At 40.7% G+C, this 14,942-nt stretch overlaps 1 long non-coding RNA gene across 2 annotated transcripts; it reads right to left on the bottom strand.

Moving 5' to 3' along the window:
* Positions 1 to 337: 337 nt before the first annotated feature.
* Positions 338 to 3,856, bottom strand: LOC138107127 (uncharacterized). 2 transcript variants are annotated; one of them, XR_011149247.1, is made up of 5 exons: positions 3,646 to 3,856; positions 2,908 to 2,978; positions 2,477 to 2,554; positions 1,824 to 1,907; positions 338 to 450 (listed from the first exon to the last, which is right to left on the bottom strand). It is a non-coding gene; the product is annotated as an uncharacterized lncRNA (long non-coding RNA). The 2 variants fall into 2 exon arrangements; XR_011149248.1 differs by lacking the exons at positions 338 to 450; positions 1,824 to 1,907 and adding an exon at positions 1,914 to 2,171.
* Positions 3,857 to 14,942: the final 11,086 nt, after the last annotated feature.

Genomic DNA, 14,942 nt, shown 5'->3' with positions numbered 1-14,942 from the left:
AAGCAAAGTGAAGAAAGTTGCATTGCCATTTTCATACCATCAAGAATGTCTTTTAGTTCAGCACATCTTTCAGAAGCTCTTATTAAAACCAGATGCACTTATTTCATATGGCATAGGTAGCTAACCAGCAGTATAATTTTGGCTTGCTTCATATTTGGTCCTCCCCACAAACTGCACCCTTATCACCATCATTTCATCATTCCCAGTCTGAAGTTGCAGATGCAAAGAGTTTTCCTCTCGGTATGTGACATGCAGCATTCTTCTCACTCCACAAGCTCATTCCTAGAATGAGGTCACTCAGTGTTCGACATTTCATTCTGCTTCTTACCTGAGGTGAGCCAGAGTCCAGCTCCAGGTTTCCCTAGGATGCCTGAGGCTCTTCCCAAGCTCTTCATGCACTCCCAATGACCCCAGCTTGACTTAGTAGAAGGACATATGAAAGGAAAAGCCCTAGGATGGTAAGCAACAACTAACCTTGTCTGCTTGCTATCACAGCCAGCTCTTGCAGCAACAGAGACAAGACTTTCTTCTCCCCCTGCCCCTTGCATCCCAGGTGGATTTATACTGAGGTTTTCATGGACAGGTATGTCATACATGAAATCCCTAATTAGCTTGGTCTTTGCATATTAAGTGCTTTAATTAATTGAGTTAAATATTTTTAAATTGAATGTTAAAATTAACCCATCAGCCCAGGTACCAAAAATCAAGTTCCATTAATCACTTATACACCATAGAGTTATCTTTCCTGTGTTTACTGTATACTTTTACAAGTGTTTTAAGATGTTGGATGTATTTTACTACTTTTCTAGGTGTTTTTACTTGTACTTTGGTTCCAAGGCAGATTTCAAAACCCCAGTTCCAACAAACAGCCCAGCCCCATAGCCATTATCCTGTAAGCAAGTTCCATAGCAACCTGAATTTTAATGACCCTTATCTCAACTAATACCACTCCTCTGACAAGGATGAGCCATTGGTGGACAGAGATAATCTGTCAAAGGGAAAACACCAATCACCTTAAACCAAAGGGGCGGGCTGTGGGCAGGCTGTGGGCGGAGCAAAGGCACTATAAAAAAAGGGGTCAGAGAAAAGACACCCCCCTTCTCTCCAGCCTTGCTGAGGTGGAGTTCAGTGCTGGGGAAGCCTACTCCTATTAAGGAGCCTTTAGAAATATTTTCTTTGGCTTTTGGACCAGCCAAAAGCCAGCCTAGCACTGTAAGTCCTTTTTCTCTACCTGAGGTCCAGTGCTGCTTCAGCCAGAAGATCTAAAATCCCTGCACTCCTGGGGCATACCATCTACCGAGCCATAGGATCCCAAATTTTTATATTTTGCTAATTTTTGTAATTTTTCAATTTTTCCGTTTTTAATAAATTATTTTAATTTTTACTAAGAGTTGTCTCATTCCTCACAAGGTATAAGAAACATTCAGTTTATCTCTCTCACTTATGATGATTCAAAGCTTTATCAGAAATACAATTTGTGAGTAGCAAGTTGAGGACAGAGTAAATGGAAATATTTACAGAAAAGTGCATTTCAAGACTCCTTTTGGATGGAAAGCCGTATCAAGAATAGGATAAGGATGCTTAAAATTAAAAGAAAAACATAACCGTCCCCCAGTATCAGCCAGAGAACATCTCTAGTGTTATAATTCAAATTTTCGCTTGCAGGCATAAGGGACAGAATGAAACAGCCAAGCTGTCCATGAACAGACACAATAGCTTTGCTTCTACATTTGCAAAAGAGCCAGAGTGAAGTATTGTGTACAATTCATGCAAATTGTTATCATTTACACATTTTTACGCAAGAAAAATAAAGCACAACTTACTGAAGTCCCAGAGCCTGAGGAGACCAGAAATACCAGGGAGTAGCCAAGGGGCTGACCCACAGACATGCACATTCCAGCTGGGGACTTGTTGTATTATCAGATAGGAAAAACATAATGAGCAAACCCATCTATTTCAGTTGCTCCCAATGAAGTTTAGGGTTTATTTCATCTCTGCTGCTTTAATATTTGATATTGCTATCCCAAGATCCTATGACAGGACTGGAATTAAGTGTCTGCAGTAAGCTTTCTATTTCTGAGCACTCTCCTGAGAGAGATGAATCACGAAGATCTTAAATGCACCAGGCTCCTCATCTCTTCATTGTCTTATATCTTAACCACAGCACATACCTTTAACAAGTAAAAGTATATTAAGTTAATGGAAAAAAGCCCTTTCATTCTTAGCCCAAATGGTTCTACTTCAATTGCAGTATATTTCATCACAGCAATATTAAGATTCTTCCAAAACCGCTCTTGCAGTTCAAGGAGGTAAAAAGGCCTATTTCCTTCAGGGGGACATCAAATCTAAGCTTTTGATTGATTACAGCACTTTTTCATATAGGAAAACTTGGATAGACACAAACCATGGATTTAGGGAAACTAAAGCTCACTGGTTCTCCCTCTACCCCAAAAGGAAGCATGGTAACTATTCTTACCTTCAGAAAAGGCATGACAGCTCTTGATGTACATCTTCAGAAGTATCCAAAACCTCCAAAGCTGTCAGGATTTACACCCTTGTGAATTATAAAATAGCAAAAAAAGGTAGTATTTAAGGATTAATTTTTGCTTCAAACAACATAGAATAAAGTTCTTAACAGTATTATTCTTTCATATTTTTATGTTTTTAATATTTGGGGAAAAAAAAAAAAAACAAAACCAAACCAAACCCAAACAAATAAAACCAAATAAAAAACCCCCCTCATTGGCAGGTAGCCTGACTTTGTATTGATCACTTCTTTTTCTTCACATATGGTGAAATGTTATTTTTAATGCTGGATACACACTAAATAAAGAGAGAGATACACACAGGGTATATCCAAAATAACCCAGTGTTGGGCTTTCCTGTAAATGAGATTGCCAGCAGTACCCCAGAGCGGATTTGTGTCCTGTTTTTCATATTTCATACTTCACATTTCTTTAGCAGAGCATTCCTGAAAACTAAAAAATAAACATAAAATCTATAAGCTTCAAATACAATCTAGGCAAAATTAATTCACAAAACACAAGGAACTGCTGAAGCAGAATTTGAAGTGTAATCACAAATTTAGGACAGTTTCCCACACTTGCTCCTCTCTTCAGAGTGTTCAATAAGTCTCTTACACTCTATTCCCATTCTCTCCAGCTTTCTGTTATTTTCCTCATATTTATTTTTCCTTCCAATCAAAAGCCGCTTTCCTGTTTTCTTATTTGAAAATTGAAAAAGAAATAAATTCTGTAGAATTGCTATGCAGACAGATAAGAAACTACTGCATATTTCAAAGAGAAAGTCTTCGCATGCAGTACATTGAAAAATGGAATCAAATGTACACGCCACTTCTGAAAAAAGCAGAAGAGGCTTCCAAGCATATTTTTCAAGCTGTAGGGATTTTTCCAGTACCTATTTGCTCTGATGAGCTTGTAAAAAAAAAAGAAAAACCAAAAACCAAACCACAAAATAACTACCACCATAGCTGGTAAGCAGCATCAGTGTGATGTTCAACAAGACCTACTTTACACCACTTTTGATTTCACTCTGCATATGCTTTACTGTGCTTGTGCCTTTCAAGTGCTTTTCAAGGTCTACTCAAGAAAATAACATATTTGGAACAAAAATCACAAAACCCACATCCAAACCCTTTGCACTTCTATTGGAAAAAGCAAACCATAGGGTCAGGCCAGGAAGAAAACAAAGGCATTTACAAAAAACAGAAAGGAAAGAAACTCTATCATCAGCATAGCAAAAAAGACTCAGGAATAAATAAAAAACATGATTACTGCAGGGACATCAGCCTATGCCTCTCTAAGTGTTTAACCCTTGCTCCCTCTTCTAAACTCAGTTAATCTCCTCCCCTTTGTGCTTTTTCCTGTTCCTGAGGTCCCCATTTGTTAATCACCTGTCTCCAGAGCAGGTTGGCTAATTGAGCTCTGACAGCTATTAGTCGCCAGGCAACACCTGGCGCCAGCTTTTACACAAGTGTCTGTATTTACTCATTTATCCTTTCACATCTTTGGGGGGAAAGATCATAAAGTCAGCATGCTGCAGATATGAAGGGAAGGAAGAACCTCAGAGAGAGCACATCTCTCACACTTAATTAAGATCAAATTTATGAATATTCATATGAGGAACACCTAGGCCGAGATGGAGAATGGTGTTTTGGAGAGAAGAAACAAATGCAGCTGCTGATAAGCTTTGTAAAGGCACACATGAAAGCTGTCACAGCTGTGACTGATTGCAAGAAAAGGTGTTTCATGTGTCCCAAAAGCCATTCTTAAAGCAATGTAATACAAAACTCGGGATATCTCTGTTTGGGAGGACAAACCGTGAAATGACCAGCGTGCAGCAACGTGGTCACTTGTGTGGTCACTGTAAAAGTGTCACAAAGCCAAAGGACATAAATGTTGTACAAGTAGACTCATGGGATTAATAAAACATCACATAAATGCTTCTAAATGCAATTCAGCTCACCTTCTAAAGAGAACAGGAAAAGCTCAGCCCTTCAGCCACCTTCTTCACAAAGCAGAGCTGTCATGCTTCATGTTAAAGGTATCCCATTAGCTTATGTGATAATTTTTTGCCTTTTCTTTTAAACCCCTTTTATACTATTTTACAACTTCTGTATTCTTAGTGCTTTTTGCCCACATTCTTGGACTTGTTTGTCAAGCTGAGACACTAAACATTTGAGAAGCTTCGTAGCTAGGGATCAGTGTGCCCCAGACCCCAAGGTCCTCTCCAGAACACATTCCAAGATAGAACCATCCAGGGGAAGGCTCCTTGCGGAGGGGGGCTCACTTGAGCTTCTCATTGGGGAATCTTTGATAGATATGCTAATTAATAAGACCTATAATGTTATACCAGATCTTTGGTGGGTGGATTGCAAGTGTGCATTTCGGTGCATTCGACTTGTAGTGCACCTAAGGATCCTTAAAATAAATACCAAGGTAAAATCCCTTTTTCCCTTCTAACTGTGTTTGACTCTTGATTTTAAGACCAGGAAAAGGCATCAATGTGAACATGCAACACCCACACGAAGGCTGCAGGGGGGCAGGAGACCCTAAGTGAGCAAAGAAACAGAGAGATCCTTCAAGCTTTGTTTGCATTCAACAGCAACAAGAAAGCCCTTGAGTATTAAAGTTAATGGAAACACCAGGATGACAACCTACTCAGAAAGCCAGCTACATGGAGGGGGAATTTGGCTGAATTGGCCCCTCAACTTTGATAGCTGAGAGGAAAAACCCTAAGTGACAACAAGAACAAGAGGTTGCTGTTAGAGTCACTGTAGGTTTCTTAAATATTTGGGGATTTTTTGCTGTGCCTGTAAGCACTTCCAAGGTTGTAATCAAGAGCTCAATCCTTTGTTGCTACACAATCAATTTGCTTTCTTGAGCTGACATTCTTGTTTGAGCTTACCTGCTGTTGTGTGACCCTGTGGTAGCTCTGGCAAGCTGAGGTACATAATTTCTCCAGAGGGCAACAATAAAATAAGTAAAAGAAGATCCCACAAAGAATCTGCAGAATATCCCATCAAGAAGACTGGGTGCTCTGAAGACTGGTGTTATCAAGATACAGGACACAGGAAAAAGAAGTATATTCTGACAGATACTTTTTACCTGCAAGTAGGGGAAGAGATGGTTTATGGCATGAGGGAATCCTACACTATCACATCTTGACGTACGCAGAACCCAGGACCAGCGATCTGTAAGCTTAGAGGAAAACATGACTTTCATCCAGCAACATAAATTTCAATGAATATTTACATATTCTCTAACTCTTCAGGCTGCATTGGCAGTACTCTGTGTGTCAGTTTTAAGAGCTGCCTGATTATTAGCAGTTGTACCTGATTATGTGCCAATTAATACAAGAGCTCCCACAGTGTTAATATGAAGGGCTTCCTTTCCTCTGCTGTTCATTTTTATCCGTGACCTCAAGAAAAATCTATTGATCACCGCATGCTAATACAGTCATTCATTATGGTTATTAGGCTGTTATAAATCCCAGGGAACTTTGGCAGATCTTACTATTTTAGATAGTGGATTTATAAGAAACATTTGGCAATTCATTTGGAGGAACTAAATGTCCTGTCTCTAAACCATACGCCCCCAGAAGCACCAGCTACTTGTGTCTCATCCTCCAGTGTGCTATGAAACATGCCCCTCAGTCTCTCTGTTTTCCTCTATGTCCCTCCTGGGCGACACTGATAACCACAGAGGTGCATGAATGTACTGACTGGGAACCAAATCCAGAGACAGGTGGATCAGCCACAGGGAGGGAAGGCCCGGGGCTGCCTCCAGGTCACACAAGGTGACCAGAAACTGCATCCCTTGGCAGGGCAGGACACCCTGTTTCCAAAACCAGGCAGCCACCATGGCCACCTCTGAGATTCACTCCAATAACCTTTTCAGGAAACACCTTCTGCACACCCCAGCAGGTCCCTGCTCCTGCCTGCACTTGGAAAAAACCAAAACCAAACCCTTTGGCTGTGATTTTTTAAAAGCTCCTTAAAAGGCTTGTGATTGGGAGGTAGTTTAGGTCAGTCTGCTGCTTTTGGAAACTCTTCTTCTTGTCTGTAGTGTATTTTGTGTGAAACATTAATGTATAAATATTCTGAGAATTAATGCCTTCTGCCTCATAGTGACTTCATAATACAAAGAGAAATATCACCTGGAAATTACCACCAATTTACAACTGTAAACTATTTATTCTCAGCCACCTGGCTTGTGATATGAGCTGCTCTGTGTTTAAAAGCATAGCTTTCTCCCTTGCTTGTCTCAGTTTGGGTGACTTTTATGGTGTCTCTTTGCAAAGCTATTTTACCAGGGAAGTGATTTGCAGTTCACATAAGCCACCAGGCTCCTGCATTATGACCTTATGTTATAGATAATACAATTTAAGAGGCTGATTACAGAATGCTTCTGTGAAATAGGATGGAAAGTATTGCTGGTCTGTGAGTCTGTCTTGCTTCTCTTGAAGCATAAATGAGTTTATTTTGTCGTCTCCTAAAGATCAGCCATATCCTCTGCAGCACACACACACAAAGTATTTTCTGATAATCCCATGGTTATTAATCTGTCTTGTGGTAGCAGCCATGGCTCAGAACCCAAGCAGAGAAAAACAAGGGTTAAACTTAATACAGTTGTGCAAGGTATTTATTTTTACAGGTGACACACCCATGGCTGGCTGCTTCCAAATGTGGCATTAGTCAGTGAAGTATAGAAAACAGCCAGACTACAGGATTCAAAAATAATAACCTTTTTGCAATATGCACTGTCTCTACAAGTGAATATATTAGTGTTATTAATAATAGCCTCACATGAATGCAAAGCTGTGCTGTCACCTGGCACAGAACAGCAGCTGTGTGTATGACTCCGTTGGTTATTACATTACAAGGATGCCTGGAGCCTTATGCTGACATTAAGTGAAGCAAGCATGGAATTTAATGCATTTAACTAAGTAAAAAAAAAAATTTAAAAATCATACCTGTAATTTAATATATGCATGTTCTTCACCGTGGCAATTACCCACAAGTCCACAAAGAACAGCCTGGGCTTGAGGCTATCAGACAGTTTATTCAGGATTATTCTTACGGATGATAGCACTTCATGGTTTCCAAAACAAGCTTGTTCATTACACTGCTTTCTGCTAACTGCATTTCTGCAAGAGGCCCCTTTCAAGTATTTCTGGGGAGGTCTTTGAACCATGAAAAATACCAGAAAACTGACATAAGAGTGATTTAAGCATCATAGATAAAGCATATATGCAAAAAGTGCACTTCTTTTCTGACACTGTCTGCAGTCCTTTAATCAAGGAAAACATTTGCTCAGCCAGGAATGAATGAAAGGGAGCTGAAGGGGAAAAAACCACATTCAGAATTATTAATCTGATTTTCCAGCTTAATTTTTAGCACAAAGTACAAACAAATAATCATCACCTCATGTTAATCTGTGGACTCAGTTATTCTCACTTAGGTCAGGTTGAAGAAGCTTATGCTACCAGAAATTTATGCCTGTTGCATTTATCTGAATTTGTAGCCTTCTAGAAGTCTGTTCCAGATTTCTGAATAGACTGTGCACCCTGGTGTGCTGAGGGCATCCAAATTCTCCAGCTGGATCATCCTCAGCAATTAGCAAATAGACCCTTTGTCAGCATAGGCCCAAGTCCCAGTTTCAGGTCACCGTGTTTCTGAGACACGAGATGTCTGAAATGTTGAGCTGAAGTGCAAAGTTTACAGATTTAAGATGCCAATGGCCCTTTTTTATTTGTTTATGTCTCAAAATCTTAAGCAGTAAGGAATTTGGCTCTGTTCTCTGTCATTCTCAGGTAAGTTCTGAGCTTCTTCAGGTCAAGACAGCTGCTTCCCAGGGGCCATGCCAGCAGTTTGTCTTACTTTATTGTTCAGTATGCTGAGGAGAGAAGGGAATGGGTCACGAACATCATCAGAAACACCACATTTGTTAAGCATATTTGCCACCACAATCTCATTGCCATTGGCTTTTCCTGTGCAGTTGTGTAGAACTCATAAAAGTGTTCTTAAATACTGACCCATTCTATTTGCCTAGTTATCAGCTTGGTTCATTTTATTCTAAAATAATCAAAAATGTATTTACCTGGCAATAAATTTCCTCAAACATTTTCTAACCAGCCAGTATAAGATCGATGTTGAAAAGTTTGTTTCCTTCATTACAGCTCTAAATTATGGTTTGTTTATTATTCAGAAAAATCAGACAGAAAGGTATGGTCTTATCTAGCAAGGAAGACTGTAAAAGATTGTGCTTTCTGAAATTGCAGCTGGAAGTTGTAATGGCTCAGGATCATTCCACTGAAATACACTTATGCTAGAAAAGAAATTCTTGGAATGAAAAGCTCTGCTCTTTCAAAAACATTTGGATTTCATTTAGGAAGTGAGATCAAAATATTTTGCCTCAGGATAAGTAAACTGGTATTGCAATATTTGGTTTGTGAGACAGAGTCAAAATATTAGCATCGTTATAGCGATAACATGCAACTTTCTGACAAAACCCCTCAGCCTGCAGAGGAATTTCCCACAGGACACTGCAAGGATTCAGTAACATAAGACAGGATAAAGTGTTTCAGTGTGGCTCTGCAAACAAATTAATTTTTATGTGAAAAATTTAAATCACTTCATCTTAAAGTCCTGAACAGTTGTATTTGGACACTCCCATCTGAAGAGTTTCTTTGAACTTTGGTTCTGGATTTAACTTTTGTTGTGTTTTATGTGGATTTATTGTCAATATTATTATTTATTTTATAATCTTCCACAGTAAAATAAATGATAATGTTTTAGGATTCCTAGTATCTGAATATGTTTATCATAATCCAATAAACTAAATTACCTTAAACATAAGAATACGCTAATTTGTCTGTCCCAAATACATATTCACATGGCTTTAACAAGACCTAAGGGATGAAGGGTAATGTTTGTTGTTAGAGAAAAAATAAAAAAAAGTCTGCACATTGTTTTACCTGGCAAAAGTCTTCCAGTTTCTAAATAACATTGTATTCTGCAAAAGCTTCATAGCCTAGTATTTATTTCCATTTCTTGGAAGATACGTGACCAGAAAGATGAACGTGTTGCTCTCCCTGCTGTGCCCTCACTGAGGTGAGAGGGATTGTTCCATCAGTGCTTTGAACTTCCTTTTCGGCAGATAAAGGACCCTGCTAATAAAAATAACATTCCAAGACACGGTTAAGGCCTGTCCTTATGCTGTATGAGAAGTTTTTATTGAGCACCTCAGCACTATGAACACCCAGGGCAGGCAGGGAGAGGGAGTAACACCGGTCGCTCCCAATCTGCCACACCAAACACCTCAGGAAAAGCTGGTACCATCACCTGGGATTTCTTTGTTATTGAACACTAGAAAAAGCCACAGCACACAAAAAATAGAAAAACCTGGTGTTTTAGCATGTGAGGGTATGGCCCAAGTGAGTGGTGAAAGCTCTGGAAAGGGCAAGGCACCATGAGGCGTCATGAGGGGAGGTGGTGGCCATTTTCTGTCAGCCTTCCAGGACATGGCGGCTCCCCATCCCTCCCTCTGCTGTCCCTGCTTCTTTCCCACTGCCAGCTCTGATACCCCAGAGGCAATGGCAGGAGGCAAAATACCTCAGACAACTGGCAAAACCCTCCTCCCAGGCTGGGACCAGGGCAGCCGTGCTGAGGAGAGGTAGCCATAGGGGCTGGCTGCTGTCAGCTCAGGCTGAGGTGGGAACGCCAGGGCTGCAAAAGAGGGTGAGGAGATTCAGTTGTCTGACCTGGGGCACCCTGAAAGTACAGTGCAGCCATGCCCTGAAGAAATGGCTTTATAAATACCCTCTCAGATCAGGCCTTTGAAATTTAGGCAATCACAAGGAAAAAATTGGAACAGAAACAGCGAGTGAGGCCCAACATCCCAGAAACATCTCATGTTCCTCCATGGATGTGTTATCCAGTCCAAGAGTACCCCAGAATCCTGTGCTGGGCCTCCCCACAAAGGGAAATCTATGGGATTTAATTCAAAAGAGACAAAGTTTTGCTTTTAAGGGAGGTCAGCAGGGTTTCATTTCAATTCTTTTCTACATGTTCTGATCCAGAATGGAAGCTGCCATTATTTATTTTACCTCTTTCCACTCTGCTCCATTTCCCAAGCTACAACTATTGAAACACAGAATAAAAGTATGGCAAATTATAATTGATAGCATCAAACAATAGAGCAGGGGCAGATTCCACAGACTTTTTCTATAAATGTTGGGGTTTCCTTTTCTTTTGTTTTTAAACACCAGTTCAACATTTCCTTTCCATGCTTTCCAATGCATCTTTCCCTATTATTCTGCTAATAAGCTTTGCCACTCTGGTTTTGCCCCCTTCACCGCTCCCCCCCTCCCCCCCCAGCATGACCAATGCTCCAAAAGGATTTTTACCTGTCTCACACTAGTATTGCTGGTACCAGAAACAGCCTCATAATTTACCCTGCACTAAAAATGGGAAAAGTTCAGCCCCTGGGTAAGTTTTCTGGCTCCTCACTCTAATAACTACTGCCACTAACACAATAAAATTTTATATCATTTTTATTGTATCCCTCCTAGAGAATTATAGACAGAGCAGTGGCTTGCAGAGCAGATGTGTGAAGCTGTAGACAGAACTGCATCTGTTTCCTTTTGCCACAAATTGTTTAGTATAGATCCCTGTTGACTAGGAATTTTAACATAGTGTCACTGTACATCACATTTGTAATAAAATAATTGTTAAACAAACACATTGTCCCCTTCTACTCTCCTCCTCCTTTTTCTAATAACAAGCTGACTTTATTTGCTCTCCATCTCTTTCCTTCTCACTCCCCAAAATAGATTTTTCTTTTGGCCCCAGTTTTCCATGGACCTGGGCCAGCTCCAGAAGTTTGCTGTTGGTTTTTACAGCAGTCCTCAGAGTACAGGGAAGGTGGGAAAATGTCAGTAAGAATCTGCTGCTGCCCACTAAATCAAAACATATTTGTCACTATATTTCTTGATGGGGCTTTCTTTTTGTTCCCCAAACCCTGCTTCCTATGAGCAGAAAAGAATTAAGTCACCATCCAGATCCAGATACGGAATTGAAAAGAAAAGCTGTCTCTGAGCTGCAGAAAGTCGCCTGCGGCATTTAATCTCCAGGCTGGGGTGATGCCCTGCTTTTGCTGCAGCTGTGAGTGCTTTGCAACCTCATCCTTCCCTGGGTCACTGCAGCCACTCCAGTTTTCAGGCTGCAGAATAAACCAGCTGATATGCACAGAAAGCAGAGACCTCTGAGAGAGTATTGCCATTTGCAAGCAAAACCAACCTGATTTCGCTGATTTTTGATTATTCCTAGAAGAGGGAGAGTGGTACTTTAACGTTACACAAATCCTCCAAGGTAACACATATCTTTGGGAAATACATGTTTTCTGAAGGATGGGGCCACACCAGCTGCAGCCACTCTGCTTCTTGCGGTATGGTTGCACAGTGGGGGTCTGTGTCTCGGAAAGCAGGAAAGCCAAACTCTGCCTGCACCATCTCACATAGACATGGTGCAAAGCCATACAGGACTGCTGGGGGCCATGGCTGTACATCATTCCCCAAACCAGCCATGCTCACAGAGAGGCACTGCCATACCAAATATCTGGGTACCGTGCCAAGTTGGGAACACAGTTGACACAGAAAATAACGAGGGGAAGCTGATGGGATTATGACTGAAAATCACAACAGTAATGAAAATGACAGAAGGAATCACAAACCCTTTAAGGGGTTCTGCCTTATTTGCATTTTCTTATGTTGCTTGGAAAACTTAATGAAGTTTATCGTCTGTCATTAAGATAAACCAGCTCTGTGGTGGTGCTGTCAGAGCTTCACTAATTAAAAGTCAGCCTCCAAGTGCTTAAAGCTTGCCTACACTTGAAAATTAATTCAGTTTGAGGTAGCGTATACATTTAATTTGCAGCAGCTATATTACCTAAATTGGGATATCTATTTTGTAGGAAGAATTCCTCTGAACTTGGCTCAAATTGAAACCGAGCATTTGCTTCTTTGCCTTATCCTGAACCAAGAGATCCATGTATAAGGAAGGATTCAGAGATACCTCTTGCTAAGTATCCCCATGCACAGACGAGACTTGGGATGGCTGATCCACTGCACTTTCATTTCCAAATGCTTCTCCCTGCCTTGTGCCCCTTCAGCTGAGGTAAGGCCACAAGTAACAGAGGAATGGCTGCAAACAACGTGCTGAACTAAACTGATATAGATTATAGTTATCAAATTTGTATGGACCTGTAGTGCTTATGCAAGGCTGCTATTGCAGCACAAATCCTAAATAAGAGAACCTGGACTAAAACCTTTCTAAAAAACTAAAAATATTTTCTCACTATTTTTATAAACAAGATAGTTTGCAATAGAGAAAAAAGACTATGAACATTTGGGATCGCTTTCCTTTATGTGCATTGTAGGAATACAATTATCAACCAATGTAAGAAATTAATAGAAAATGAACACTAGGTAATATAAAAAAATTCTGTTACCATCAAGGGTGTTTTCCCAAATAAATTCCAAGAGCTCACAACATCCAAGACATTTGGAAATTTCAGAGTACCCGAAGAGCACAAAACAAAGTTCTTAGTCCTCCTTCCTTTCAAACCCTGCTCTCCCAGGTATGTGTCCAGGACAGAAGTCTTTCTAATGCTTGCGAGTGGAATAGATCCAAGACAAGGACTAGACAGGACATGGAGCAATGTAGCATGCACAGCTTGACCCTTGTCATCTAATCTGTATGATGTTCACAGGGTAGAAAGATGCTGTTTGAAAGGAAAGACTGTCCCCACTCAAAGAAACATAAGTGGGGGAAAACATATGGTGTTTCAGGTGGTCTTTTCCAGATTGCTTTGCAGAGCTCACAGAGCATAATGTAGCTCCAGGTTGGTCTTTAGGCTTTTGGTAAGTCTGGGTGGGAAAACCAGTCAAATTGGCAGTTTTATTCAGGATCTTAAAAGAAGAATCATTCATCATCCCCCTTTGTGAGGGAAATGATCACAGTGCTTCCCTCATCCATTTTAAGCAGAGATTTTGAAGAATGTTGAAGGAAAATGGTAGATGGACAGCAATGTCTAGCAAAAAGTGTTCGTCATATGAAAAGAAACAATTTGGCAGTCCTTGCAAGGGTGTCCGACCCTTCTGCTTCACCCATCTGACCAGGTGAAAATAACATCCTTTTCCCTCTTCTACATGAAAGGGAATGGAAAGGGACTTTCCTTGCTGTTAAATGCAAAACCATTTAATCATCATCCACTCTCCACAATATATTAGCCAATTTCCTACGTGGTAGGAGTCCTCCAGCATTTTTTTTAGATATCTGCAATAGATTCCCCCTGAGCAATTGACTGACGGTTCCAACAATGTCACCTTCCTGCGACACAAATGGGAACCTCTGCTCTGGAGGGACACTGGTAAAAAAAGAGCTGCTCTCCACTCAGTTATTATTTGCTCCCAAATAATAGGAAATGGCCTCAAGGTGTTCCAAAGGATGTTTAGATTGGCTATTAGGAAAAATTTCTTCATTGAAAGGGTTGTCACGTACTGGAACAGGCTGCCCAGGGAAGTGGCTATCCCCATCTTGGATAAATACCATCTTGGAGGTACTTAACAGGCATGTAGATGTGGCGCTGATGTGTTGGTTTTGTGGTAAGTTTAGCAGTGCTGGGTTGAGGGTTGGACATAATGATCCTAGAGGTATCTTCCAACCTAAATGATTCTGTAATTATGGTGTAATATTCCCAAAGAGAGATATTGAATGCTAATAAACAAAGCCCTAGAAATACCACAATAAGACAACCTCCGTGGATCCCACTGTTTTCTTTTGTTCTGTCCCTCTCTTCATTTTCTTATGTCTGTCTCATATAAGATGTTTATTACCCTGGATGGTCTGCAATGGACAGTGCCTGAGGTCACTGTGGCACTGGCACTGCAGGACTGCTGGGTGGGCCTCTGATGAGTTGCTGGACCCCCAGGAAAGGATATCATTCTTCTGTGAAGCTAAGAAATTTTAAGTGATGGTTGTCCATCTTCCAAACACAGCCACGAAAGTTTCCCATGTTGTGAAATAATTGTGGGGAGCGGGGGGAGGAACACCAAACACTGCTGCCCAGAGGAAAATATTCAGGAGGACTCGTACATACTCCAGTACATGTGTGTGCACACGTGTATGTCGATACATGTGCAAATACTCACACAGAACAGGACCACCCACTGGCTTCCAACGTAACCTGAAGGATAATTGAGGATGCATTTGGCAGTGGTCATCCAGCTGGGATGAGGTATTCCTCCTGCTGGTATCCAACCGCTTGGTTGAAAATGAAACGCTTGGCAGTAGAAATGCGCCACAGCTGGAAAACATGAACGAGTCAAAGCAAATAAACAATCCCAAAATTAGGTTTAAA

This window comes from Aphelocoma coerulescens, chromosome 3 (genome assembly GCF_041296385.1).
Source record: "Aphelocoma coerulescens isolate FSJ_1873_10779 chromosome 3, UR_Acoe_1.0, whole genome shotgun sequence".
Taxonomy (NCBI): Eukaryota; Metazoa; Chordata; class Aves; order Passeriformes; family Corvidae; genus Aphelocoma; species Aphelocoma coerulescens.
This window is presented reverse-complemented; position numbering and strand designations above follow the sequence as displayed.